The 27,913-nt window shown below is 34.7% G+C and overlaps 1 protein-coding gene across 1 annotated transcript in view; it reads right to left on the reverse strand.

Moving 5' to 3' along the window:
* The window catches only part of LOC111046871 (G protein-coupled receptor kinase 1), a gene marked incomplete in the record, with an annotated part of 180,245 nt that overhangs the window by 48,057 nt on the left and 104,275 nt on the right, over positions 1 to 27,913 (reverse strand).

Consider the following 27,913-nt stretch of genomic DNA (forward strand, 5'->3'; position numbering starts at 1 on the left):
CTATTACTGTATTTGTATAAGGTCTATAGTTTCAATCAAAGAGGTATGCATCTTTAAGCTGGGTTTACACCAAAGTTATTAACAAAATGGTTATAACTTAATCCTTATTATATTCTATTAGATTGAACGGAAGTTGACAAACCATATGGTCATCATGTGTATAATAAGTTATGTTCATTCTAATATATCTAAAGGATTGAGTTATTAACATTTTGTTAATAAATTTGGCTAATCGCAGCTAAGGTCTTTGGTTTCAATATTTTTGTTTTGCGTCATGGTATTATTATGCGTGCCCATCAGTATCAATATTCTCTCATTCGTAAAAACTAATTTAATAGGTGAATAAAAATAAACAATGAACTAATAATGCTGGAGAAATTATATTTTTTGATTCTAAAAAATTAATTTTCATCAGATAGAAAGATCATCACGGAACTGGATGAAATACAAATTCAAACGTGAACTGAGTTTGTTAACATTTAAAACAGTTGACATCTGGTACTTGTGGATGAGAATACTGCGTGATGTCTACTGTTCACAGAACTACTAGTAACGTGGACCTCATTATAGTGTAAAGTGCTAAGTATAATCATAGACTAAGCAAACAGTGGTCAGATCTGTGGTATAATATAGAACTCTAGTCCAAGAAGTGTAAAGCAAGTAGGCTTGTCTTCAGAAAGAGCCTAGGCGTGGGTTTACAGCACTCGCCTGTGATTTTATAGTGAGGCTGCATTTTATTGAAGGCATAAAACATGTTGATGTAATCTCCATGTCCATGTGCATTACAGCTCTCAAGTTATCTCAGTGTAGTTATCTGAGAAGTTGGGTTTGAATCTGAGAATAAGTAGTAGGTACATTACTGGGAAGCTATGTATGTTGGCTCCAGTATTGTAGTGAACATCAGGAAAATTGGCACCTTCTCATTTTTTTCTCCTCTTCTTCTTCTTCTTCTTCTTCTTCTTCTTCTAGCTATTCTTTCTCCCTCTTCCCATTCTTTCTATTTTCCTTTGTCGTTCATCTATTTTGATTTGCCTTTTTACTTTCCTTTCCCTATTACCATAGCTTAAGGAAAGTATTGCTTTCTGAAAAAAATTAAGGTAGCCCAATTTCTTAATTTGTGTACGTTTCAAGGTCCCCTGAGTCCGAAAAAGTGGTTTTTGGGTATTGGTGTGTATGTGTGTGTGTGTGTGTGTGTGTGTGTGTGTGTGTGGTGTGTGTGTTGTGTGTGGTGTGTGTGGTGTGTATGAGTGTATGTGCGTCTGTGTACACGATATCTCATCTCCCAGTTAACGGAATGACTTGAAATTTGGAACTTAAGGTCCTTACACTATAAGGATCCGACACGAACAATGTCGATCAAATGTAATCCAAGATGGCGGCTAAAATGGCGAAAATGTTGTCAAAAACAGGGTTTTTCGCGATTTTCTCGAAAACGGCTCCAACTATTTTGATTAAAGTTATACCTTAAATAGTCATCGATAAGCTCTATCAACTGCCACAAGTCCCATATCTGTAAAAATTTCAGGAGCTCCGCCCCATCTATGCAAAGTTCGATTTTAGATTCTCAATTATCAGCCTTCATATACAATTTAAACAAAAAATTTTAAGTGGAAAAGATTGAGCTTGATAATCTCTGCAATTAATGTCCAGTAACATTTCCACCTAAAATTGAAAATAAGCTTGAAATTCGAGAAAATGTGAATATTAAATTGCAAACTGTTGGCAACTGTTGGTTCTATTAAATCATTCACTACGAAGAGATAGCAGACCTGTGTTTCCAGCGTTATTGACCTATCAACAGCTGTCTCATATCTTTGAATAGTAGACTTGAGATGCGCGAGTACACTAGCGTCAGGTGATCAATTTTCTTAACGGCAAGGAAAGTTGTGTGAGTGTGCCACACCAGATTTTTTCTCTTCTCATTTCTGTTCTTCATAAATTATTTAAAATATTGCTCGTTTATATAAAAATATTATTCATCTATTTGTTCGTCATCGATCTTCCTCATCAATAACCTCTGTTCCAGCTTTTCATCATTCCTAATTTTGACCATTTCTCTCGTTCCACCCCTATCTTTCTCCCCTTCTGATCCTCCTCAATTATTTTTCTAACTGGGCGTATTATCTCGCATCTCATCCTTTTTCTCCTTCTTCCTTCTTCTCTGTTCTTCTTTCTCTTCTCATCAGTCTTTATCACCCTATTCCCTTGACAATGAACTCTATCATCTTTCCTCTTCTGTGCCCCCTTCTTCTTCCTCGCTCTTACTTTTCATGCTTTCATACTTTTCATAGTTTTGATACATTCATTTATTCAGTCTCAACATTAATTTCTTTAGATTAATTTTAAGAGAATAAAGCTCAACTTTAAAAGTATAATCTAAAGACAGATATAAAAAATACTCTTTCTCTCTCTCTCAAAGTGGGGAGGATATTTTTAATATTCTTTCCGAAGAATGGACATTGATATGTCCAAAGCTCCGCCAATTTATGTAGATGCATAACATTAATTGTCCATAGTTATTATATTACAAATTACTTTTTCATATCATATACTTTCAATAATTATTTTCTTAGTCTATATTATTAAATTCATCTATATTTTGCTGTATTGTAAGCTATTGTATATAAGTGTATAAGCCAGTTTATATTGTAATCTACATAAATAAAGTACTCAATCAATCAATCAATCTCAAAATGAATTCCATGCTAGAAGTATTTATTAATTTCCCTGTTTTCTCATCTTGCTTATAAGGTTTTTAGCCATATTGTATTTTTGCTCCTTCAATCCTATCATTCCGTCGTAAATGATGTATTTATTTCCCAACAGATCTTGCTATTTTACATTTTAAGAATTCTCTACTTTTAAGTTTTTTCAACTTTTCTACTTATTATTATTATTATTATAATATCATTTTTTTTACTTTTTTCATTTAAAATATTGTTTTTTTTTATTTTATTTTACTGTGTATTGCTTGTTAAATTTAATTTAGTATTGTATTGGAGGTTCAAGTGTAAGAGAAGGCCGACTGCGCCCTAACTTCGCCCTCCCTGGTATAAAATTTATTTATTTATTTATTTATACATTAATAGATACAATCATTCTTACATGAATGATTGGGAAAGGAACAACAGGCTTAAAGCCCAAAACTGTTCCTTTCCCAAATTTAGATAGAAATTGTCCAAAAATAGGTTATGTTTACACTACACGTTTTTTGTCCAATTTTGAGTCCAAAATATTTATAAACTAGGAATTTAGAATTTAGGAAAGTTGAAAACCAAATTAAATAATAATACTTCGCTAAATCATCACTAATAACTGAAAATACTGTATTAATAATTGAAAATTTTAAAACGCGAAAAGAAATTCAAATGTACTCCTAAAACAACAGCTGACTCATATAAAGGCAGTCATTCTATTCTATTCTATTCATCCTCCTTTCTCCTCTTATTTCCCTCATTCTTATAAGCCCTTCCAAATTCTTATTTTCCATTCCTCTTCTTCGTCTTTTTTATCTTTTTCTTCTCCATTCTCTTCCAACTTTTCATCTCTCCTTCTTATTTTAATCCTTGTCCTCCTTATTTTAATAATATTTTTATTTAAGTTCTTGTTTCTTCATTGTTATCTTTTCCTAATTGTCTTCACCTTATTCTTCCTCTACTCCTTCTTCATGTACTACTTCTCAGTCTTCCCTCTTTCTCTCTCCTTTCCCCTCCTGTTTACAACATGTACAACAATCACACCGGTAGTAATCGTATGTGCAATAATTGTGGGATTGATAACAACTATCCACTAAAGTGGGATCTCTAGTGGGTTTCCTCCATGTAAACGGTTCCACACTGTACGGCTGGGATAGCTATTTAATAGCGCATTACACTGTAGGAGATTCTGAATCTTTGCCAAGTCTGTCTGTCTATTTCTCTCTTTTGACTGGTCTTCTTCTTCTTCTTCTTCATCATCATCATCATCATCATCTTCTTCTTCTCCTTTTCTTCCTCTTCTTCTTCCTCTTCTTCTTCTTCTTTTTCCTTTCTCTCACTTTCTGCTTTTCCTTGTCACGCTATCATTCTTTTCTCTCATTTTTATTGATAAAGTCATTTAAAATAGTATTTTTGAGGTGCGTACAGACTTATGCGCCACGAACATACGTATTTCAGTTTCCATCAGCTGATAACATCTTTCTATTTCTGTAGAAATACAAATATAATAGCACAGTATCACCTGATGAAAACAGAAATGCGGTGGTCATGGGTTCGAATCCCGCCGAAGGCACGGACGTTAGATCATCTTATCTATTATCATAGAGAAACAATAGCGTAAGTAGATATCCCATGGTATAGGGCGTTTATGTCGCAACTTTTACTGTTATCTGAAGCCGATTACTGTCAATTATTGTAGATTTTTACTGTTTTGTTGGGGTGAGAGTGTATGAACGGTACAATTTGAGAGACTACCAGCGTCACACAGCTGCGTAGGAAAGAACTATGTTAACTATCGGCTTGGGATAACAGTAAAACTGCTACATAAACGCTCTATACCATGGGATATCTATGCTATCGTTTCTCTATGCTATTATCTTGTAGTTTTACTTTCCTTGCCCTATTACCATAGGTAAGGAAAGTATTGCTTTCCGAAAAAAATAAGGTTTCCCAATTTCTAAATTGCTATACGTTTCAAGGTCCCCTGAGTCCAAAAAAGTGGTTTTTGGGTATTGGTCTGTATGTGTGTGTGTATATATATGTGTCTATGAGCGTCTGCGTACACGATATCTCATCTCCCAATCAACGGAATGACTTGAAATTTGGAACGTAAGGTCCTCACAATATAAGGATCCGACTCTAACAATTTCGATCAAATGAGATTCAAGATGGTAGCTAAAATGGCGAAAATGTTGTCAAATACAGGGTTTTTCGCGATTTTCTCGAAAACGGCTCCAACGATTTTGATTAAAGTTATACCTAAAATAGTCATTGATAAGCTCTATCAACTGCTACAAGTCAATTCTCAATTATCAGGCTTCAGATACAATTCAAAAAAAAAATCAGAGTGGAAAAGATTGAGCATGAAAATCTCTACAATTAATGTTCATTAACATTTTCAACTAAATTTGAAAATAAGCTCGTAATTCGAGAAAATGTGATTATCCATTCGCAAACTGTTGGCAACTGTTGATTCTATTAAATGATTCACTATGAAGAGATAGCAGACCTCGTGTGTCTCCAGCGTTATTGCCCTGTCAACAGCTGGCTCAAATCTTTGAATAGTAGACTTGAGATGCGCGGGAACACTAGCGTCAGATGATCAATTTTCATAACGGCAAGGAAAGTTGTGTGAGTGCGCCACGCCAGATTTTTAGTCTTATTATCAATTTACGATCCATTCCATTCATTATCTATAATTCTTGGATGATTTGCACCCTTTTTTTGCACCACTTTATTTTTATTTTGTTTTAGTGTGTATTGTTGTTGTTGTTTTCATGTATTCTTTTTGTTAATCTCAGTTTCAAACTTGTATGTGTGTGTGTAAAAATAAATTGAATTGAATTGATTTCTTATTGTATTAATTATTGTAATAATTTGTGTTTATTTTGCAGGATATCTTCTATTCAAGGACTACTGTGAAAATGCATCAGATGAGCCGATACCACAGCTTAGGTTTTATGAAGAGGTGAGTCCCCTAAAATATCCTCATATTTTATTGCATTTCAATTGTTTCAATACTTTTATGTTTGAAGCATTATGTTACAAATATTTCAATTCTGTTATATTACAGTATTTTTTTGTAAATTCTACTGTATGCTGAAAAATTTGAGTTGAAGGAGAAATAATTATTAATATCGGGGACCGAGCTTCGCTCTGGAGTACAAAAGCATAAAAAATTTATTACGAAAGAAGAAATTATAATAACATTCATACAGAAATGTTCTATCTAATCACAGTGAATTGAGATTAATTCCCAGAGGAATGCAAACATTTTCCTCACAAAGGCCCAGTTGCACAAAAGCCGGTAAAATTTTAATCCTGATTAACTTCACGTGAACCAAATCAGAGAAGACCATTTCAAAAAGATGAAGGAATATTCCTGCCAAATCTCATCGAACTCTATCAACGCGTTTGGCCGTTACATACAGACAGACAAAAGCAAATCGAGTTGAAACATAGACTGGAACTGACTGACTGAAACACGACTAGAATTAATCAGGATTGAAAATAACCGGATTTTTTGCAACCGGCACTAAGTACCTGATTGAATGATTACAAAAGTTCAACAGCTGAGCCATAATTTTGACACAGTCCCACACACATAAACTCGCTCACTCACTTCCATTACCAACAGACGACGAAATAATAAATTATTATCAGTTTTTTTCGAAGGGTGAATAATAATTATCTTTTTAATGTCCTTCAGCGAGTTTTCCCAGGGATGATACCTAGTGCAATCGAATCTTTATATTATAAACCTACTGTGTTCTGAATTTCGTGAGAATCGTATGAGCCGTTTTCGAGATCCGGTCACATACAAATATGTAAACATTTAAACATATAAACAGAAGTTGCTTGTTTAATAGTATAGGATTTCATTTAATATTAATTATTTTATATGATTACATTACAGAATAAATAACCTATTAACTTGAATGGACACAGGAATTGGTTTGCGCAACTAACATTCTTGGGAACACAATAAGCTTCGGTTGACGTGTGGGGCTCTTTGAACCTTTGGATCCTTGAATCCGTCCCTTCAAAACATAAACATATACCTGAATATTGATAGGAAATGACATTGGGTAATACGGCAAGGCAGAACATCCAAAAGGATCTCTCTGCAATAAGAATAAATAAATAAATTTATGGACCCAAAGTCCACGGATATTTGCGTCTACGTGTTTGTATGTGTAATCTGTAATTTCATTTCAAATTATCAACAAGTTTATGTTCAAAGTATTCTCTTTTTTATTCATTCTTTCTTATAGCTATTCTCTGTTGGAAGATATGCATTAATTATGAAATTAATGCATACTTGTTTTTTAATTATGAAATATGAATAAATTATGGTCTATGGGTACAAATATTATTATTTAATTACGGTCTACAGTCTACGAGTTTATGGGTATATGCTTTGAGCTATTGTGTACGCTGGTTCAAATAATATTGAGACAATCATGATATAGCAATATAATTACACACTATGAAGAGTTGGAAAATATGATTATTATCAATGGTTTTTGAATGATGAAATATGAATAAATTATGATCTATGAGTACAAATTATTATTTATTTATGGTCTACAGTCTACGGGTATATGGGTCTATGCTTTGAGCTATGATGTACGCTGTTCAACTAATATTGAGACATGATATAGCGATATAATTTGACACTATGAAGAGTTGGAAAATATGAATATTATCAATGGTTTTTGAATTATGAAATATGAATAAATTATGGTCTATGGGTGCAAATTATTATTTATTCACGGTCTACAGTCTACAAGTTTATGGGTCTATGCTTTGAACTATGGTCTGGGCTGGTTCAACTAATATTGAGACATGATATAGCGATTATAATATAAAAGCGAAATGGCACTCACTCACTGACTGACTGACTGACTGACTGACTGACTCACTCACTCGCAGAACTAAAAATCTACAGGACCAAAAACGTTCAAATTTGGTAGGTATGTTCAGTTGACCCTTTAGAGACGCACTAAGAAATCTTTTGGCAATATTTCAACTCTAAGGGTTGTTTTTAAGGGTTTAAAGTTCGTCTTTTAGGATGTATATTCTTCTTCTCCCAATCTCTTAATTATAATTGAAATTTCCATATCATATGTTACTATAAAACTATAATCTAGATAGAGTACCTCTTCGAAACAGTTGTTAACTGGCAACTAAATTAATAATTTTGTCAGGTTGGCATTGAGTTGAGTTGACTTTGTTAGGTTGGCACCAAGTTGAAGATTTAAATGCATTTATCGCAGCAAAATGATTGGGCACTGCTACTTCAATCCTGGGAATATTATATTACTAGCCGTCAGGCTCGCTTCGCTCGCCATATCCGTTTAGCCAGACGTTTAGTCTGGACCCCCGACTGGATTGTCCTAACATATGATAAAAATCTCAAATGAGAAATGCAGGCGAGCCTGCTGATCTCATTCTTGGACGATCCAGTCGGGGTCCAGGGGGCGGAGCCCCCTGGCTAGACGGATATGGCGAGCGAAGCGAGCCTGACGGCTAGTAGCGATATAATTAGACACTATGAAGAATTGGAATATGAATATTATCAATGGTTTTTGAATCATGAAATATGAATGAATTATGGTCTATGGGTGCAAATTATTATTTATTTACGGTCTACAGTCTACGGGTCTATGGGTCTATGCTTTGAGCTATGGTCTGGGCTGGTACAACTAATATTGAGACATGATATAGCGATATAATTAGACAGTATGAAGAGGGCCCATATCAATTGGTTAGTGTTGTTCAAGTATGTTATATCAAACCACTACAATAGTGGAGAAGCACTGAATGTGGGTATAGAGGATAGGCGATTAATTTCGGAGAGAATCGATTAATTTCCTCCTTCCTCCCTATCCTGTTCCTCCTCCTCCTCCTGCTTCTTCTCCACCTTCTCAACTTCATCCTCCTTCTCCTCCTCTTCTATACTTCCTCTTTCCTCCTTCTACTCCCCTTCCTCCTTCACTACCACCACCTCTATTTCATCTCATCCTTCTCCTTCTCTGCCTCGTTCTCCTCCTCATCTCCCACCACCTCCTTCTCTTCCTTAACTTCTCATGCTCCTCCTTCTCATCTTCCTCGTTCTTTTCCTCCTCTCCCACCACCTCCTTCTCTTCCTTAACTTCTCATGCCTCTCCTCCTCCTCCACATCCTTCTCTACCTAATCTCCTCATTCTCTTACATCGTCTACTCCTCATCCCACTCGGCCTTCTCCCTTTTCTCCTACTCCTCTCCCTCTCAATCCTCCTCTATTACATCTTCTCATCCTACCCCTCCTCTGCCTTCTTCTTCTCTTTCCCCTAAACTTCCTTCTCTTCATCCTCCAACTCCTTTTCCTTCTCCTTTTTTACCGTCTTCCCTCCTAGTCTTTCTCCTCCTCCTCAACCTCCTCCGCCTTCTCCTCCTCCTCCTCCTCCTCCCCCTCCTTCTCATCCTCCTCCTCCTCCTCCTACTCCTCCTCCTCCTCCACCTCCTCATCCGCTGCTACTATTACTAGCTATACAATAATAATAATTTGTTATCAGACCAGGCACAATATCTGTGATTCAATATCTTGATCTTGGTGTGAATATTGGCCACCCGAATATAGCTGTATTAATTTCGATGGCAATACTCTCACTCTCTTGCTCTCTCCCTCTCTTTCTCTCTCTAACATTCAAAAATATTTGTAAAATTTTAAATATTTTGTAACCATGTTACCATAGGCGACAAGCCTAGTTACAATTGAAGAATTAAATCAATCTAACTATCTCTCTCTCTCTATCTCACTCTCTCTCTCTTATGGTTTTCTTCTCCAACTCTAATCTCAGTTTGTTCTTCTATTCTCATCTATTATTCTTAAGGAACAGCCCATCATGAGTCACGTCTTCATCAACACGACAACACCGAAGTCATCCAACTACTATAGTGTGGTCCACGTTATAATGACAGTGAATAAATATAGAAGAATAGCGATGCCGATTCTCTGCATTAATTAATTATATTTCTACACTGTCAAAAACATAATTGGCACCGTTGTGGACCTAGAAAAGGATAGTACCACCGGCTTTGTCGAAAGATAGACAAGGATAGCAAAACCGAAGTTGATCAAATACTGTCATTATAACGTGGACCTCACTATAGACAACACTGAACTCACAAGGAGGTTGAAGAGAACAAAGCCCTTTGAGTTGGGAGTAGTGCTAGTGAAGTGAAAAAAGTATAAATTAAATAAATGTGCAGCGAAAGAATTTAAAGTAGAAGAATTATAGATTAGAATTGTAGGCTTCACTGGAAGACTTTAGCAATAAAAATTAATATTTCAGGATAAGAAATAAGAGAACAAAATTAATGGTTAGTCCTAGTGACTATAGTGAGGTCCACGTTATAATGACAGTATTTGATCAACTTTGGTTTTGGTATCCTTGTCTATCACTCGACAAAGCCGGTGGTACTATGCTTTTCTAGGTCCACAACGGTGCCAATTATGTTTTTGACAGTGTAGAAATATAATTAATTAATTCAGAGAATCGGCATCGCTATTTTTCCATCTTTATTCACTGTCATTATAACGTGGACCTCACTATAGTTTTAATAGAAGTAATAATAATAATAAAAAAATCTATTATTCTCCTTATTCCCACTCCTTTTTTCCTTCTCTTTTTCTACCACATTCAACTATTTCACAATTTATATTATTTTTTGTCATATTTTTCTTCTTCTTTTTAACGACATTCATTATTCTTCTCCTATCGTTTTTATCTCTCTTCTTTCTCTTTTCTTCTTCTCCTTCAACTGTCTACTTCTCTTTCACCTGTTTTCTTCTTCTTTCTTTTTCTTCCTCTTTTTCTGTTTTATTCTTTTCGTCGGGGTCGCCGTAGGCTGACCGAGCTACGACCCCCGATCCGTTTTGTTAGTATTGCTAGTGATTCTGGGGATTTTGTGGCAGAAATTGACGGCAGTCGTATAACTTGACTGTTATGCTGTTTGGTCGACAAACCAGTGTGGTCGACAAACGTAAAAAATCCAATTGCTCCGAAAGCATTGTAACTGGCTACCGATTCTTCTACTCTCTCTCTCTCTCACTCACTCACTATTTCTCTCACACACACACACTCTCTCTCTCTCTTTCTGTCTCACTCTGTTTTCGTTTCTCTCTCTTACCCTCTCTCTATCATCATCACTTTCTCTCTCTCTTTCTCTTGGGAAAGATATTTCCCGTTAATGGGAAGGATATTTTATATCCTTCTTAGAGAATTGACAATTATTTGTTGAAACACCGCCGATTTATGAAGTTATATCACATTATTATATTATCGTTATTCTAATTGCATTCAATCTTTATTCTCATTGATTAATTATTTATGCTTTGTAAAATTCGTTGAATAACTAGCATCATCGTCATTTAATGTAAATTAGTGTATAAGCCAGTAAATATTGTAACATACATAAATAAAAAAATCTAATCTAATCTAATCTCTCACACACTCTATCTCTCTCCTCCACAGTCTCTCTCACTCAAGCTCTCGATCCGTCCTTGTTTTCGTTTCTGTCTCTTTCCCTCTCTCTATCATCATCACTTTTTCTCTCTCTTTCTCTCTAACGCTCTTTCTTCTTCTCACTTTATATTCTCTCTCTTCTCGTATATCTCCTCCACCATCTCTCTCACTCAGTAACTCGCACTCTCTCTCGCTTTATCTCTCTCAAATTTCCCAGTCTCTTTCCCATCACCTCGTTTTTCTTATTCCCTTCTTTATCTTTATTGCTTTCTATCAAGTCTTCTCTTCCCATCTTTTCGTTTCATTGAATTTCAGATTGTTTCGTGACTTTTATTGTTTTAAGGTATTAACGTTAGTCTTCTCTTATTTTCAATTCAATTTCAATTCAATTTATTAAAAACACACAAAACAAGACAAAACAAAATTACAAAGATTTACGAAACAAATAAAACACCATAAAATGTTACAAATATAAAAAACCATGGGCTTAGTGTTTGGGTGTGTTGGAGAAGAGAAAAAGAGAGGAAGATACCTAGCCAACTATGGTTTCCCATGTAATAGGCAGGAAAATTTATGTTTCTACTCTAAGCCCCTTCCTCTTTTTTGTCGTCTTCTAATCATATTCCTTGCTTTTCTTGTTTAATTTTTTGTGTAAATTTCCCAAACATCTCTCACTTCGATCTTATCAGTATTATTGGCGCCATTATTATGATTATCATCTTCATAATCATTATCATTCAAGTTGATAGAATTATACCTACTTGCTCCCTGTAAAGCTGCGTACACATATTCGCGCTTCCAACCCGCACCGAGCACGCTCCTCCCTCGTTCCGCCCTCGTACCACCATCGAATCACAGTCGCTCCGCCCACGCACCCATCATGAACGTTACGGAAGATGTTAGATCTTCTCGCGTTCCCCGGTCGATCATCAATCGCTCTGCTGGAGTGACGTTCGGTTGCGGAGCAGAGCGAAAGTCTGTACGCACCTTAAGTCTCTTTATTCCTGACTCATTTGTTCAATTCTCAAGATCAGTTGTCTTTTTTGTAAAACAAACATTCTCCGATTAGCTTTCAAGGCATTTAATCATGATAAAAATTTAATAGGATTTTGTGAAACCAGTCTTCAGAGTTTATTAGTATATTACTTGAAGCAGTGGTTAGAGTTTGGGGAAAATGGGTCACATAGCAATAATTTTGTCTATTACAAAAGCTTTCCACTGTTGAAAGGAATGGGAAATACAATTCAATTCATTCACAAATATTAGCATAAAATAAAACTCTGAATATCTGAACAATTAAATAATGTAACTTTCGGTTGATGTTATGGTATTATTCCTGAGGAATAGATGAGAAATCGTTGAAATCAATTTTTATATAACAATGGCTGGCAACTCTTTATTCCTTCTTATCCAAAAGCTGTTTCGAAAAAAAATGTCAGTAGTGTAGATTTGGCAAATCATGAACCAATTCATCCACTAAAAGCCGTTTGCACAGTCAAAGCTTAAACTGAATTTAAGCAGCTGGTGGCTTAAACTCAAAATGAACCACATTGTAACAAACGAGCCTTGATTTTACGGATTTAATCCAGTTTAAAATTAAATTTAGTTTAAACTGTCACTGTGCAAATGGCCCTTAGACTTGTACCCAATCCTTAATACTTAATCCTCAAGATTCAATGATACCATAGCAGCCCTTCTCCATGAAAAATTAACTCCACTTTTTGAAAAGTGTCAACCTCCTACTTTAATTTGGCTTCAACTACAGTTGTTGTTTCCAAAACTTCCCCATTCAGTTGTCGACTGAAATTCAGGATAGTTGAAATGCGCGACATTTGACCCAATTATTAAGTAAAGGGAAGTGAGAGTAATTGGAAGTGAGACAATTGACCCAATTATTAAGAGAAAACGGAAGTGAGAATAATTGCTGGGTGTCGTCCTATTGTGAGACCAACTTCAAACTGTCAGCATTGGGTAAATGGGAAGCATTGGTGTTATGTATAGATAATGCTGACAGTTGTAGTGATTCTCATTTGAGCATTTTGTAGTTATTCCACTCTTACAGTTTTAAAGCACTTTGTATTTAATTCACTACGAATTGGCACTCGGTTTATGGAAACAATTCATTACTAGTAATTGCGTTTATTACTGTGTGAGAAATGGGGGTTTCCTCCAATTACTAAATTTGTAGAAAATTGCTTGTTGTTTATGTTTGTAGGGAAATGAGATTATGCTCAGGAATCAATGAATATATTTATTCTTTAATCTGTATTCATTTTTACAAAACACGTCACATAATGTTTTTAGTTTAACCCTTTCGGTCATGCTTTTTTTGTACAAATAGAAAAAATCTTAATTTTGGTACTCTAATTATATTATTTTTTTGATGATTTTTGAGTGTCAAAAAAATTTTTTCACTAATAGTTATGGAAATATAACATGGTCGTTAAAACGGCCAAAATTACTCAAAGGTAAGAAATATTAGTCTTTTCCATAAATTGCACAAATGTTATTATTGGGGAAAAAAATTTTTAGGCATTTACAAGTCCTAATTGACATAAAATAACATGTTGTATTATATGAAGATATATTACATAAATAGTTGAACATTTGGAGCAATATAGAAGTAGAAAATTTGTAAGTTTACGTTTCAGAAGGTCTTCATTGAAATACCTATGAAAGTAATGGATTGGCGTTTCCATATTGACCACATCCAAAGGAGGTGGTGAATACCAGTCTGCGTTTGTAGTCAAATCTTCAAATTCGATAAATTTCCATCAAAAAGTAGGTCTTCCAGGTCTTTATCACTTAGTTTATTATCACTCTTGATATAAGGATAAAATATAAAATATCCACAACAGCATAGAGCAAGAGCCACAAGAAAAATCTCTACAAATTTACTTGTTTTATTGTATTTATCAGCTGATTTGGAAATTTGATTTGCGCCAACAGTACACTTACCCACTATGTAATCTTGGACGTTAAAACGGCCAACACTTTGAAGGACCAATTCTCGGATCTCATAATTAATTAATTTTTTCTGTCATCATATTCTTTTATTCCAACATTTTATTGATGTAAATCAATTTTTTTTGCCCAAATGAAACTTGAAATGAAGCTGTTATGCCAAATTGAAAGTTGCGTGTTGTGAAACAATGACATTCTCCTAACAGTCCATATAAAAAGTCTTCAAAATTTTTGTATTTTTACCGCTAGAGCTCACCACATGTCATATATTCATCACGAATATGTTCGTTCAAACGACCAATAAGACTTAACGGGGTGAAATTGGTTGTTTGTGACTTAAAAAAATTGAACCAAGTGATGTTCGTTATAACGACCACCATGACCAAAAGGGTTAAGGGACATATTTTAATGAAAATGGTTTCATGTATCGATAATAATTATTGTCAAAACACATTTCTCAAGCTTACTCTGATAGAGCTCGAAATAGCATGATAAGGCTGGGCTTACACCAAAGCTATTAACAAAATGTTAATAACTTATTCCTTATAGATTCTATTAGATTGAACGGAACTTGACAAACACATATGTTCATCATGTCTATGATAAGTTATATTCAATCTAATAGAATCTATTAGGATTGAGTTATTAACATTTTGTTAATAACTTTGGTGTTAAGATGACAACAGAGAAATGACAACATTGTGTTCCTATCATTTCCACTGACTACAACTTGGATCCTACTATAGTCATTTCTTTATTCAATTATCAGTATGATAGTTGATTCAACTTCAGACTGTGTGAACTGTAATGACAGCTATCTACTTTAGATCGCGGTGGAAACAGAGAAATGGCAACATTGTGTTCCTATCATTTCCACTGACTATAACGTGGATCTTACTATAGTAATAATTCATCCTCAGCAGCATAATAGCTTCAATTACAGTAGCATATTATTATTCGTAGCATAATTATTTTTTTGTCATACTCATTCAATTTCAGCTGTTTAAAATCCATGAAATCAAGCCGGTAAACAGCTGATTGTAGAACAAATAAACATATGATTCTCATTACAGCATACTATACTGTAATAAAATCATATGTTTTCTTTACAGTCGAGTATGTTTCCTAGTTCCGAATTTGGAACAACAAAACTGGAACAAAAACCGACTTTTAGCGCTCCAGGTGGAAATTTTGTCAACTGCAATCAAGAAATTCCTGATTCGAAACTTGTAAACTAGGTTATGTTTATAGAATGCATGTAGTAATGTCAGCACAAGCAGGTCATGTTTTCTGTTTCTCAATTGTTCTTTTTCAGATTATTATGACAAAAAATAGTGTAAGTTACTTGGACGTGAATGTCTTTTGCAGTGCTCGAATGAAATTCTAGTCTCGGCTAACGCCTCGACTAGAAACATCATTCTCGCCTACAAAAGGGGCCTTCCCGTCCTTGTGACTTAAGATACTATAGCATCATAATAAGCCTTAGCAGCTAATAGCACTGCTCATATAGCAGCTGTTATATAGCTATGGTGAATGTGATATTTTCGAGCTCAAAATTTAAGTGTTTTTATTCTTTATTTTGTGAATTTATAGTTTGTTTCATGTTTTTAAGAAACTTTTATTAATCCATCCAAATTTAAAATTGTTTGTTTTATTCTAATTAATATTTTTGATTGTGATTTGGTGTAGAAATTTGAATGGACATAACCTATAATATTTGGACAATTTAAAACCAAATTAGGAAATTGAAGAAGTTTTAGGCAATAGCCTGTTTTTTCTTTTCCGATTCTTGTATTTTTTTTGCTAACCTTATAAATAAATAATATTTTGATTCAACCATGAGTATGATACTTGATTCAACTTTGTATTCCATGTGTGGAATTGGAAGAGAGCTCAAAAAGATTGAGCTATGTACCGAATTGAAGGAGCTGGGCAGACAGATTTCTTCCATATGTCATCTACTTCTACAATAGTATCGAGCTTCTGGGTCCATTCCAATCCTCTTAACTCGTATCTTTCTCTTTTTTATTGTGTTTCATCCTTTTCTTGGGATGCTAGAGTCAGATCCACTTTATACTGTCACCATTGTTTGAATTAGAAAGAATACATGTTACTTGAAAAAATTGTGTTTCATCCTTTTCTTGGATGCTCTAGTGAGATTCAGTTTCAACTGTCATAATTGTTTACATGGGGAAGAATAGAAGTTACTTGAAAGATTGGTGACACTAGCTGATCCTTGGATGGTATTGATTGATTGATTGATTGATTACTTTATTTATGTAGATTACAATATATACTGGCTTATACACTTATATACAATAGCTTACAATACAGCAAAATTATAGATGAATTTACATAATATAGACTAAGAAAATAATTATTGAACTGTATATGATATGAAAAAGTAATTTGTAATATAATAACTATAGATAATTATATTGTTATGCATCTACATAAATTGGCGGAGCTTTGGACATATCAATGTCCATTCTTCGGAACGAATATTAAAAATATCCTCCCCACTAACTCTCTACCAAATTGTGAGATCTATAGTGAGGTCCACGTTATAATGACAGTGGATAAAGATAGAAGAATAGCGATGCCGATTCTCTGCATTAATTAATCATTTTCTACACTGTCAAAAACATAATTGGCACCGTTGTGAACCTAGAAAAGGATAGTACCACCGGCTTTGTCGAATGATAGACAAGGATAGCAAAACCAAAATTGATCAAATACTGTCATTATAACGTGGTCCTCACTATAGTTACGTTTGCCATTATTGTTTGAATAGTAAGAATTGGTGATATTTATGAGGATTGATGACTGTTTAAATTGAATCTCACAAAAGTATCTTTTTGGGTTGCTGTTGAATCTCTCATAGATTGTTGAGTCAGGTATTTTTTGGATGGATATCGTTCAGGTTTAGATTGTTCATGTTTTTTCTGGGGGGAAAATTGTTGTCAGGTTTTTCATTTCTTGTGTCTTGGTCAAACCGAGATCCTGAAACTTGAGTTTACGTAAATTAATTTTTGCTTGAAATCAAATAAACCTCATTACCCTTCCGATCTGTAATATTATGAAGTAAGGTATTGGCTAATACGTACAGGATAGTAGGTATAGTCCAGGTCCTGTAGCTTTGCCTATCGGCGAAGTGCCACTAGACTACAATACTATCCATTTTTGAAAATGTATCTTTCCATGAGCAACAGATGCTCCTTTTTATCTTCTCGAAAACAATGTGTTGCATCCGAAAAGATACACAAGGAGCTTTGATTTATCTTCCCATAAGCAACAGATGCTCTTTTGTATCTTCTCAAAAGCAACGTGTTGCATCCGAAAAGATACACAAGGAGCTTTAATGTATCTTCACATGAGCAACAGATGCTCTTTTGTATCTTCTCGAAACCAACGTGTTGCATCCTAAAAGATACACACGGAACTTTGATGTATCTTTCCATAAACAACAGATGCTCTTTTGTATCTTCTCAAAAGCAACGTGTTGCATCAGGAAAGATACAAAAGGAGCTTTAATGTATCTTCACATGAGCAACAGATGCTCTTTTGTATCTTCTCGAAACCAACGTGTTGCATCCTAAAAGATACACACGGAACTTTGATGTATCTTTCCATAAACAACAGATGCTGTTTTGTATCTTCTCAAAACCAATGTGTTGCATCCTAAAAGATACACACGGAACTTTGATGTATCTTTCCATAAGCAACAGATGCTCTTTAGTATCTACTCGAAAGCAACGTGTTGGATACAAAAAGATACACAAGGAGCTTTTTGGAGTTACGTCCTTTTAGCACAACACAGTTTACAGTCCGGGTACTGTAGCTTTCTTCATTGTAAATTGATTTGTTCGTGTCAAATTGAAATATATTCATTGATGGGCGTTGACTACATCTTTCTCGCCTGTGATTGGTCGAAGCTGTTTGACACAGTAGTCGGTAGGTGGCAGCACTTACAATGTGACCATCAACACAAGACAAGTGGAAGTCTCGCTCGAAGAAGAAGAAGAAGAAGGAGGAGGAGGATGAGGAGAAGAAGAAGAAGAAGAAGAAGAAGAAGAAGAAGAAGAAGAAGAAGAAGAAGAAGAAGAAGAAGAAGAAGAAGAAGAAGAAGAAGAGAAGAAGAAGAAGAAGAAGAAGAAGAAGAAGAAGAAGATGATGATGACGAAGAAGTAGAAGAAGAATAAAAGGAGATGATGATGATGATGATGATGATGATGATGATGATGATGATGATGATGAAGATGAGGTAGAAGAGGAAAATAAGGGAGAAGAAGAAAAGGAAGAACAAGAAGAAGATGAGGAAGAAAAAGAAGAACATGATGGAGAAGGAAAAAAAATAATGAAAAGTAGAAGAAGAAGAAGAAGAAAAAGAAGAAATGGAAAAATGGTAGAGAAGATAAAATAGAATATAATGTTGGGAGATCAGGAGAAACTTGTTGTGCTTTTAAAGAAGAAAAAGAGGGAAAACTGTAGAATGGACCAGATACTAGAAGAAAGGGCTTCAACCCCAGACTAACCTAGATATGAAAATAAATAGAACAGTGTCATAACACAACATGTACTCAGATAAAATATCGTTCTATATACTCTTGTATTCTTTTATAGTAAGAGACAGTAGTCACTTCCTGATTTTGTTGCACTTTCTAGACTTAAACTTCTGCACTTCCAAGTTATTGTTATGTGTAACATTCGGATTCAGTCATTCATGAGCTTTTGTTGTATAAATTATCGATGGAAGTGTTAACTTTAGTCCAAGATTCATTCATAAAACTTGTTGAATTTTTACTACTTGTGACTGACTTTATGTATTGATGTAAACGTGATGTTGGGGTAGCTTTCAATATTGAAATATACGACTTGATATCGTCAAATTTATTGAAACTGTTTTAGAGATTGTTTCTCTGAAGACAAATCGACTTGTTTTTTAGAGCTACTCTTGAATATGAATGAAAATAGAAATCTATGTACCCTTTATAAAATTATTTAGTCAACATGTTTCGGCTATATGATGCCACTAGCCGTCAGGCTCGCTTCGCTCGCCATATCCGCCTAGACAGGGGGCTCCGCCCCCTGGACCCCCAACTCGATCGTCCAGGAATGAGATCAGCAGGCTCGCTTCGCTCGCCTGCATTTTTCATTTGAGCATTTTTATCATATGTTAGAACGATCCAGTCGGGGGTCTAGACTAAACGTCTGGCTAAACGGATATGGCGAGCGAAGCGAGCCTGACGGCTCGTAATATAATATTCCCAGGATTGAAGTAGCAGTGCCCAATCAATTTTTCCGCGATAAATGCATTTAAATCTTCAACTTGGTGCCAACCTAACAAAGTCAACTCTACTTAATGCCACCTGACAAAATTATTAATTTAGTTGCCAGTTAACAACTGTTTCGAAGAGGTACTCTATCTAGATTATAGTTCTATAGTAACATATGATATGGAAATTTCAATTATGATTAAGAGATTGGGAGAAGAAGAATATACATGCTAAAAGACGAACTTTAAACCCTTAAAAATAACCCTTAGAGTTAAAATATTGCCAAAAGATTTCTTAGTGCGCCTCTAAAGGGCCAACTGAACATACCTACCAAATTTGAACGTTTTTGGTCTGGTAGATTTTTAGTTCTGCGAGTGAGTGGGTGAGTGAGTGAGTGAGTCAGTCAGTCAGTGAGTGCCATTTCGCTTATATATATATATATATATATAGATTATCAATAATGGTATAATAATATATTGGTAATTTCAACTTGTTTCAAAAAATTAGTGGTTTTGACATTATCAATTTTCTCACCACTGTTTTGAATTGATAATTTGGATGATTCCCAAATCGATAAAGGTTCAATCTAGTATTCATTGGACATGTTTTCATCTATCATTAATATTGGTGGATCCATGACGATGATTTATTTTTTAAAATTTATTTATACTTTGATAGTTACAATATAATTCTCAACTATGGATGATTGGGGAGGGAACAACAGTTCTAATTGTCTAAGCCAAGGTGTAGAGCTTAAGCTGCGTATACATATTCGCGCTTCCAACCCGCACCGAGCACGCTCCTCCCTCGTTCCGCCCTCGTACCACCATCGAACCACAGTCGCTCCTCCCACGCACCCATCATGAACGTTATGGAAGATGTTAGATCTTCTCGCGTTCCCCGGTCGAACCACTGTTGCTCGCCGGTCGATCATCAATCGCTCTGCTGGAGTGACGTTCGGTTGCGGAGCAGAGCGAAAGTCTGTACGCACCTTAATAACACATTCCATTTTAGTAACAAAATTGTTGAGATGTTCAGATGCCGAGACATGTATACATACCTTAGCCACTGACGATAAAGCTACGGAATAAAAAAATCACTTATTATTGAAACAATTCTTTCTATATCTTGTTCAAATCTCAATCTTCTGTGTTTTACTATATGTTCTTTACTCTGGATATATATTTTTACTTTTCTTGCCCTATTACCTTAGGTAAGGAAAGTATTGCTTTCCGAAAAAAATTAAGGTACCCCAATTTCTAAATTTCTTTACGTTTCAAGGTCCCCTGAGTCCAAAAAAGTGGTTTTTGGGTATTGGTGTGTGTGTGTATGTGTGTGTGTGTGTGTGTGTGTGTGTGTGTGTGTGTGTGTGTGTGTGTATGAGTGTATGTGCGTCTGTGTACACGATATCTCATCTCCCAATTAACGGAATGACTTGAAATTTGGAATTTAAGGCCCTTTCACTATAAGGATCCGACACGAACAATTTCGATCAAATGCAATTCAAGATGGCGGCTAAAATGGCGAAAATGTTGTCAAAAACAGGGTTTTTCGTGATTTTCTCGGAAACGGCTCTAACGAGTTTGATCAAATTAATACCTAAAATAGTCATCGATAAGCTCTATAAACTGCCACAGTATATATATATATATAATATATATTATATATATATATATATATTATATATATATATATATATATATATATTCCTATGATCTTATTGTATGGTGATCTGAGTTTGTCAGGGTTTGACCTATTTCTTGTCTACCGATTTTTTAAGAGTTGTGGAGGATTTCCGTTGTATTTCTGTATTGAACTTACTTAATTTTCAAAACTCAATATTTCATTTTGTAGTTTGTGTATTTCTGTCTGTCTGAAGTGTTCTCATAACTATGTCTTATTCTATTTGTAGGAATACTTAATAATGTAGAAAAATATAAGTATATATATATATATATATATATATAATATATATATATATATATATATAATATAAGTGAATATATAAATGTTGAAATATATTTCACATAAGAAAAATAATCAAAATAGTTTATGCATTCTTTTTGCTTAGAATAGTTCGCCTTCTTGCTGCTTTGTTGTGATCAGAATTTATATAGACTCCTTCCTGCGCTCAGGTTTTTACCTTTGCAGGGAGATATTTCTTCATAGACTAATGTAATATTCCTGTTTCTGTGAATGTATTTTTTGAGGAAATAAATTTGATTTGATTTGATATATATATAGATATATATATATATATATATATATATATAATATATATGTGTGTGTGTGTGTGTGTATAAGTGTATGTGCGTCTGTGCGTCTGTGTACACTATATCTCATCTCCCAATTAACGGAATGACTTGAAATTTGGAACATAAGGTCCTTACAATATAGGGATCCGACACGAACAATTTCGATCAAATGCGATTCAAGATGGCGGCTAAAATGGCGAAAATGTTGTCAAAAACCTGGTTTTTCGTGATTTTCTCTAAAACAGCTCCAACGATTTTGATCAAAGTTATACCTGAAATAGTCATTGATAATCTCTATCAACTGCCTAAGTCCCATATCTGTAAAAAATTCAGGAGCTCCGCCCCATCTATGCAAAGTTTGATTTTAGATTCTCAATTATCAGGCTTCAGATACAAATTAAACAAAAAATTTCGAGTGGAATAGATTGAGCATGAGAATCTCTACAATTAAATTTCCAGTAAGATTTCCACCTAAAATTAAAAATAAGCTCGAAATTCGTGAACATGTGATTATCCAATTGCAAACTGTTGGCAACTGTTGATTCTATTAAATGATTCACTATGAAGAGATAGCAGACCTCGTGTGTCTCCAGCGTTATTGCCCTGTCACCAGCTGGCTCAAATCTTTGAATAGTAGACTTGAGATGCGCGGGAACACTTGCGTCAGGTGATCAATTTTCATAACGGCAAGGAAAGTTGTGTGAGTGCGCCGCACCAGATTTTATTCAATGACCAAATTAGATTTAATAATAAGTAGGCAATAATAATATTTGGAAACGAATACACAATGATTGTTAATATGGGGTAATCTAGACCTACATCACCCCTCTCTATTCTGATGAAATGAAATTGAATGAGAGAAACATCTCGACAGTAATAGAACATCACTCTTCGAAAACAATTTATACCGATGTACAGAGACGCACAGAAATAATGAGATAATTTCCCTCGTGCCATTTTGGAAGTGTCAAACGATCAATGAACACATTATTCAAGTGCCTGTTTCACTCTCTCACTCTGTCTCGCTCACTCTCTCTCATTTCCTTGCCATTGAATCTATTTCCCCATTCCTATTTCATTGTCCCACTGTAACCTAAATATTTGTGTGTTGGAGTGAGATGGTTGTAACAAGGGTTCGAGTAAGAGAGATTGATTGATTGAGTACTTTATTTATGTAGATTACAATATATACTGGCTTATACACTTATATACAATAGCTTACAATACAGCAAAATTATAGATGAATTTACGTAATATAGACTAAGAAAATAATTATTGAACAGTATATGATATGAAAAAGCAATTTGTAATATAATAACTATAGATAATTATATTGTTATGCATCTACATAAATTGGCGGAGCTTTGGACATATCAATGTACATTCTTCGGAAAGAATATTAGAAATATCCTCCCCACTAACTCTCTACCAAATGAGAGAGAGAGAGAGAGAATTGAATTGAGTTGAATTGAATAATTGCCTTTATTAATGGCGGACTTAGGACTCTCGGTCCTCTCTGCCACACAACCCTTCACATTTCACAAAAGATAGAGATATTTTATATTTATGCAATTCATCTTACATAGCCAGCCAGGTCTGACAAGACCTATGGCAAACACTTATAAAATTAACAAAACAAAAATAACACTTCTAAATTTAAATACAATACATAGTGAAAAATATTAGTGGAAATTCATACAAATGATGAAACTAATGTAGGCTAATTAATTGGATGGGCAGAATTCACAGGGAAGTGGAAAATATGAAAGGTACAAGTGGGAGGATATTAAGGCTTGATGAGAGGTAAGGATTGGAGAGAGAGATTAGATCAGAGTTCTTTATTCATGTATGTTACAATACTTACTGGCTAATACATGAATTAACATTAGATGACGACGGTATTGCTAATTGACCGAGCGAAGTGAGGTCTAATATTCAAGTCGACGGTTTGGCATTTCTCTTGATGTTTAAATGTTTTCGCCCCACTTGGATGTAATGAGCTGGTTTTCGTGCGTCATATGGAGGCCGAAAATGATTGTTTTCTGACCAGTCCGGTAAAAGTTTTACGGCCCTAGGGCTGTAGAATAACCTTGAAATCAGCTGATTCTGATTTGATGTGAACGTGTTTACAAAATGGTTTATGAAACGGAATCAGTTCATGCTTCTAGAATTGAATAAGTATTCTGCAATAAGATACTATCATTTTATTTGGATGAAAATAAATACAGAAGATATTTTATAAACTATTCAAATTCGATTTTCAGAGTAGGATAGAACTTCTAACCTAAACTTCCGAAGTCAACAACATAAGCATTGTTGTGTGCTAAAACAGCTGATCAAAAAACTTCATTATTTGTGTTCATTATTCAAGTATCAAAAATTTATAATAAATCATCTTATTGTCATTTGAAAGAATAAAAAGTATAAACTCAACTCTTACATAATTGAACATAACTTTTAGGTTATTTAGACAAATCAGAATAAAAAATAAAAATACTTGGACAATTTCCTGATATTGAGATTACCTCAGATTTGCTAGAGCTATGACCTTCTGTTTTGCTTTCGGAAGTGCCTTATAAACAACAATTCTCATATTTATATTGTTTTATTTTCTGTGTGGCGAAAAATAACGTTCTCACCATGGGCAAAAATGTTTTTCCGGCTCTCAGTCTTTTCTAGTCCTCGGCCTACGGCCTCGGACTTGAAAACCGATTTCGAGCCGGAAAAGTCTCATTTTCGGCCCTAGGTGCGAAATATACTATTATATGTTGCACATTTACGGCGAAACGCGGTAATAGATTTTCATGAAATTTGACAGGTATGTTCCTTTTTAATTGCGCGTCGACTTATATACAAGGTTTTTGAAAATTTTGCATTTCAAGGATAATATAAATGGAAAAAGGAGCCTCCTTCATACGTTAATATTAGAGTAAACATCAGACTATAGAATTATTCATCATAAATCAGCTGACAAGTGATTACACAGATGTGTGGAGAAGCCAGTCTATTGCTGTATTTGTATAAGGTCTATAGTTTCAATCAGGTACTTGTGGATGAGAATACTGCGTGAGGTCTACTGTTCACAGAACTACTAGTTATTCAAATATGCTAATGAATTAATAATTATTATAGAACGCAAATCGAAATTAAATACTGTAAATCAATCCGAAGACTTCTGTTACTGCAAATATTAAAAGTCTTCGGGGTAATTTACAACATTTAATTTGGATTTTCATTTAATAATAACTATTGAAGATAGCATCTTATTTTTATCTCTATGACCAAACAAATACTGCGTTAGATAGAATACGGATGTAAAAAAAATCTAAGTTCAAATAATATTAAATAATATTATAAATAATTTAATATATAATAAATTAATAATATTATAAATAAGTATCAAATAATAAGAGTAGATTCTACTTGATACAATCAAGAAAGTAACCAAAAAAAGTGACAGAAATATCGAAACAATTTGTCAACAACAAACAAAAATAAAATTTGCTGACAATGCTCTATAGAATATTTATTTGGAACGACAGTAAGAAAAGCCTACAGAGAGGTCCACGTTATAATGACTGTGGAGAGAGATAAGAAAACATCATTGCCGATTCTCTGTCTTGCCACTGCCTTCTATTGAGGATAGCTGATACCTGTATATCTGAAGTTATATCTTACAGAAAAGATAGCACGAGAAAATATCCCATGGTGTAGGGCGTTTATGATCCAAATTTCACTGTTAACTCAGCCGTTAGTTCTAGTAGTTGTTTTTGGTTGAACTATGTGATGATGGTAGTATCTCATACTGTGCCGTTCTTACACTCTCACCCCAACGAAACAGTAATAATAGACAGTAGTCGACAGTAATCGGCTTGAATTAAGAAGAAATCGGCTTCAAATTTCTACTAGTTATTCAATGAATTTTTCAAAGTATAAAAAAAATAATCAATGAGAATGAATATTGAATGCAATAAAAATAACGATAATTTAATATTGTGATCGGCGTTGTTTCGACAAATAATTGTTGATTCTCTGAAAAGGATAAAAGAAAGTAGAAGTAGAAGATGAGAAGGAGAAAGGATAAAAAAGAGATAAGAGTAGAGGGAAAATAGTTTAACATGAAAGACAGAGTAGAAAAGTAAAGACTTGAATGAAACTATGTTTAAGTATATATTTATTCTCCGATAAGAGAAGTAGAAGATCTCAAAGAATGTGAAACTAACAGTAGTATTGTAGTACAGTAGTAGAGGAAGGGAAAATGAGAAGGCAATGAAAAGAAAGAGAAGAAAACAACCAACAGAGCGCTATTCAAAACTGAGGTGAAATGGGGAAATTGAAGGAATGTTGTGGGGGGGAACATTCCCCCTACCCCCACGTTTCCCAATAATCGTGATCCTCTGAGACCCGTTGTTAACAGAGGAATTTTCATTTCCTTCAGTGCTCTGTCTCGCTCTCTATCTATTTATCTCTCTATGTAGCCATGTCTACAACTCTCTCACTCTCTCTCATACACACTCTCTTTCTTTCTCTCTCGCTCTCTATCTATTTATCTCTCTATGTAGCCATCTCTTCAACTCTCTTACATACTCTTTCTTTCTCTCTCGCTCTCTATCTATTTATCTCTCTATGTAGCCATGTCTACAACTCTCTCACTCTCTCTCATACACACTCTCTCTTTCTTTCTCTCTCGCTCTCTATCTATTTATCTCTCTATGTAGCCATGTATTCAACTCTCTCACTCTCTCTCACACACTCACTAGCTATCTATCTATTTATCTCTCTATGTAGCCATGTCTTCAACTCTCTCACTCTCTCACACACACACTCTCTCTTTCTTTCTTTCTCGCTCTCTATCTATTTATCTCTCTATGTAGCCATGTCTACAACTCTCTCACTCTCTCTCACACACTCACTCGCTCTCTATCAATTTATCTCTCTTTGTAGCCATGTCTTCAACTGTTTGAAGAATGAAAGAAAGGAAAAGAGAAAGTAAATGGTAGGAGTAGAAGGTAAGATACCACAAGGATGGTAGTGAAATGATCAGGGAGAGAGAGAAAAGATGAATGAGAGGAGAAGAAAGAATAAAAGAGAGGAGAGAGAAAGGGCAAAAGAGAGGAAAAGAAAGTCTGAAAGGAAAGAGTAGATGAGGAGACACCACCGGATATTAGTGAAATGATTGAGCTGTATCTTTATATATATATATATATATATATATATATATATAATATTATATATATATATATATACATTTGAGTGTTTCGCGGATGGATATATTATATGTAAAAAGATTAACCGGGTACATCCGTTTGTTTGACTTACTTGAGTCTGACGTTTCGTCGCCATCGCAGACGACATCTTCTGAGGGTGGCGTCGAGATCCACACTGAGTCCTAGGTATTCTTTCTGGGTCGAAGAGCATATCTCCTACCCCCTCCCTCCACTTTCTTGTGCTGGCGCTGTTGGGTGAGTGAAATTCCAGGAAAGTTGTCTTGTTTTGGTGACAATGGTGCTGTAGCGGGTTTCATTGTACCAGGTACTGGGCGTTTGGTATTCAAAATTAACTTCCATAGGGAGACACGTTGAGGCTGTCGTCTCTTTTATTTAGAGAGCCTTGCTTTTCGATTTCCAACGCCTCTCTCACAATCCTGACTTGAAAATCTCGAATGCTGGCTATTGTTTGGAATTCACGAATTTATTGTATGACCAGTATTTTTCACATGGTATATAGGGCTGAGGTTGATTGTTGATTTTTTATGCTTAATTTATGTTCATCTATTCTAGCAGAGATTCTCCTATTTGTTTGGCCTACATATTGCTTGTCACAGTTCAGGCAGGGGATACTGTAGACTCCTTGGTTTTCTAGCTCCAGTCTGTTGATGGGTTTTTTTTAAGATTTGGGAAATGAGTAGGTGGGGTTTGAATAATGGTTTGATTTTGTGGGTTTTTAATACTCTTCCGATTCTGTCTGTGGTGCCCTTGATGTATGGGAGGAGTACTGTTTTTTCAAAAATTTTCTTTTTCTTGTTGATTCCCTTTTTTGAGTGGAGACAGATTTTTTACTATTGATTTTTGAATGATTGTAGTTGGGTAGCCATTGGATTGAGAATGTTAGTCACTGTCTTTATTTCTTCTTCTCCCTTTTTTCATTGGTGAGATGAAGAGATCTGAAGATTAAGCTGTTTATAACTGAGGAGGATTGAGCCGGTGGTG

The sequence above is a fragment of the Nilaparvata lugens genome, chromosome 10 (genome assembly GCF_014356525.2).
Source record: "Nilaparvata lugens isolate BPH chromosome 10, ASM1435652v1, whole genome shotgun sequence".
NCBI classification, from domain to species: Eukaryota; Metazoa; Arthropoda; class Insecta; order Hemiptera; family Delphacidae; genus Nilaparvata; species Nilaparvata lugens.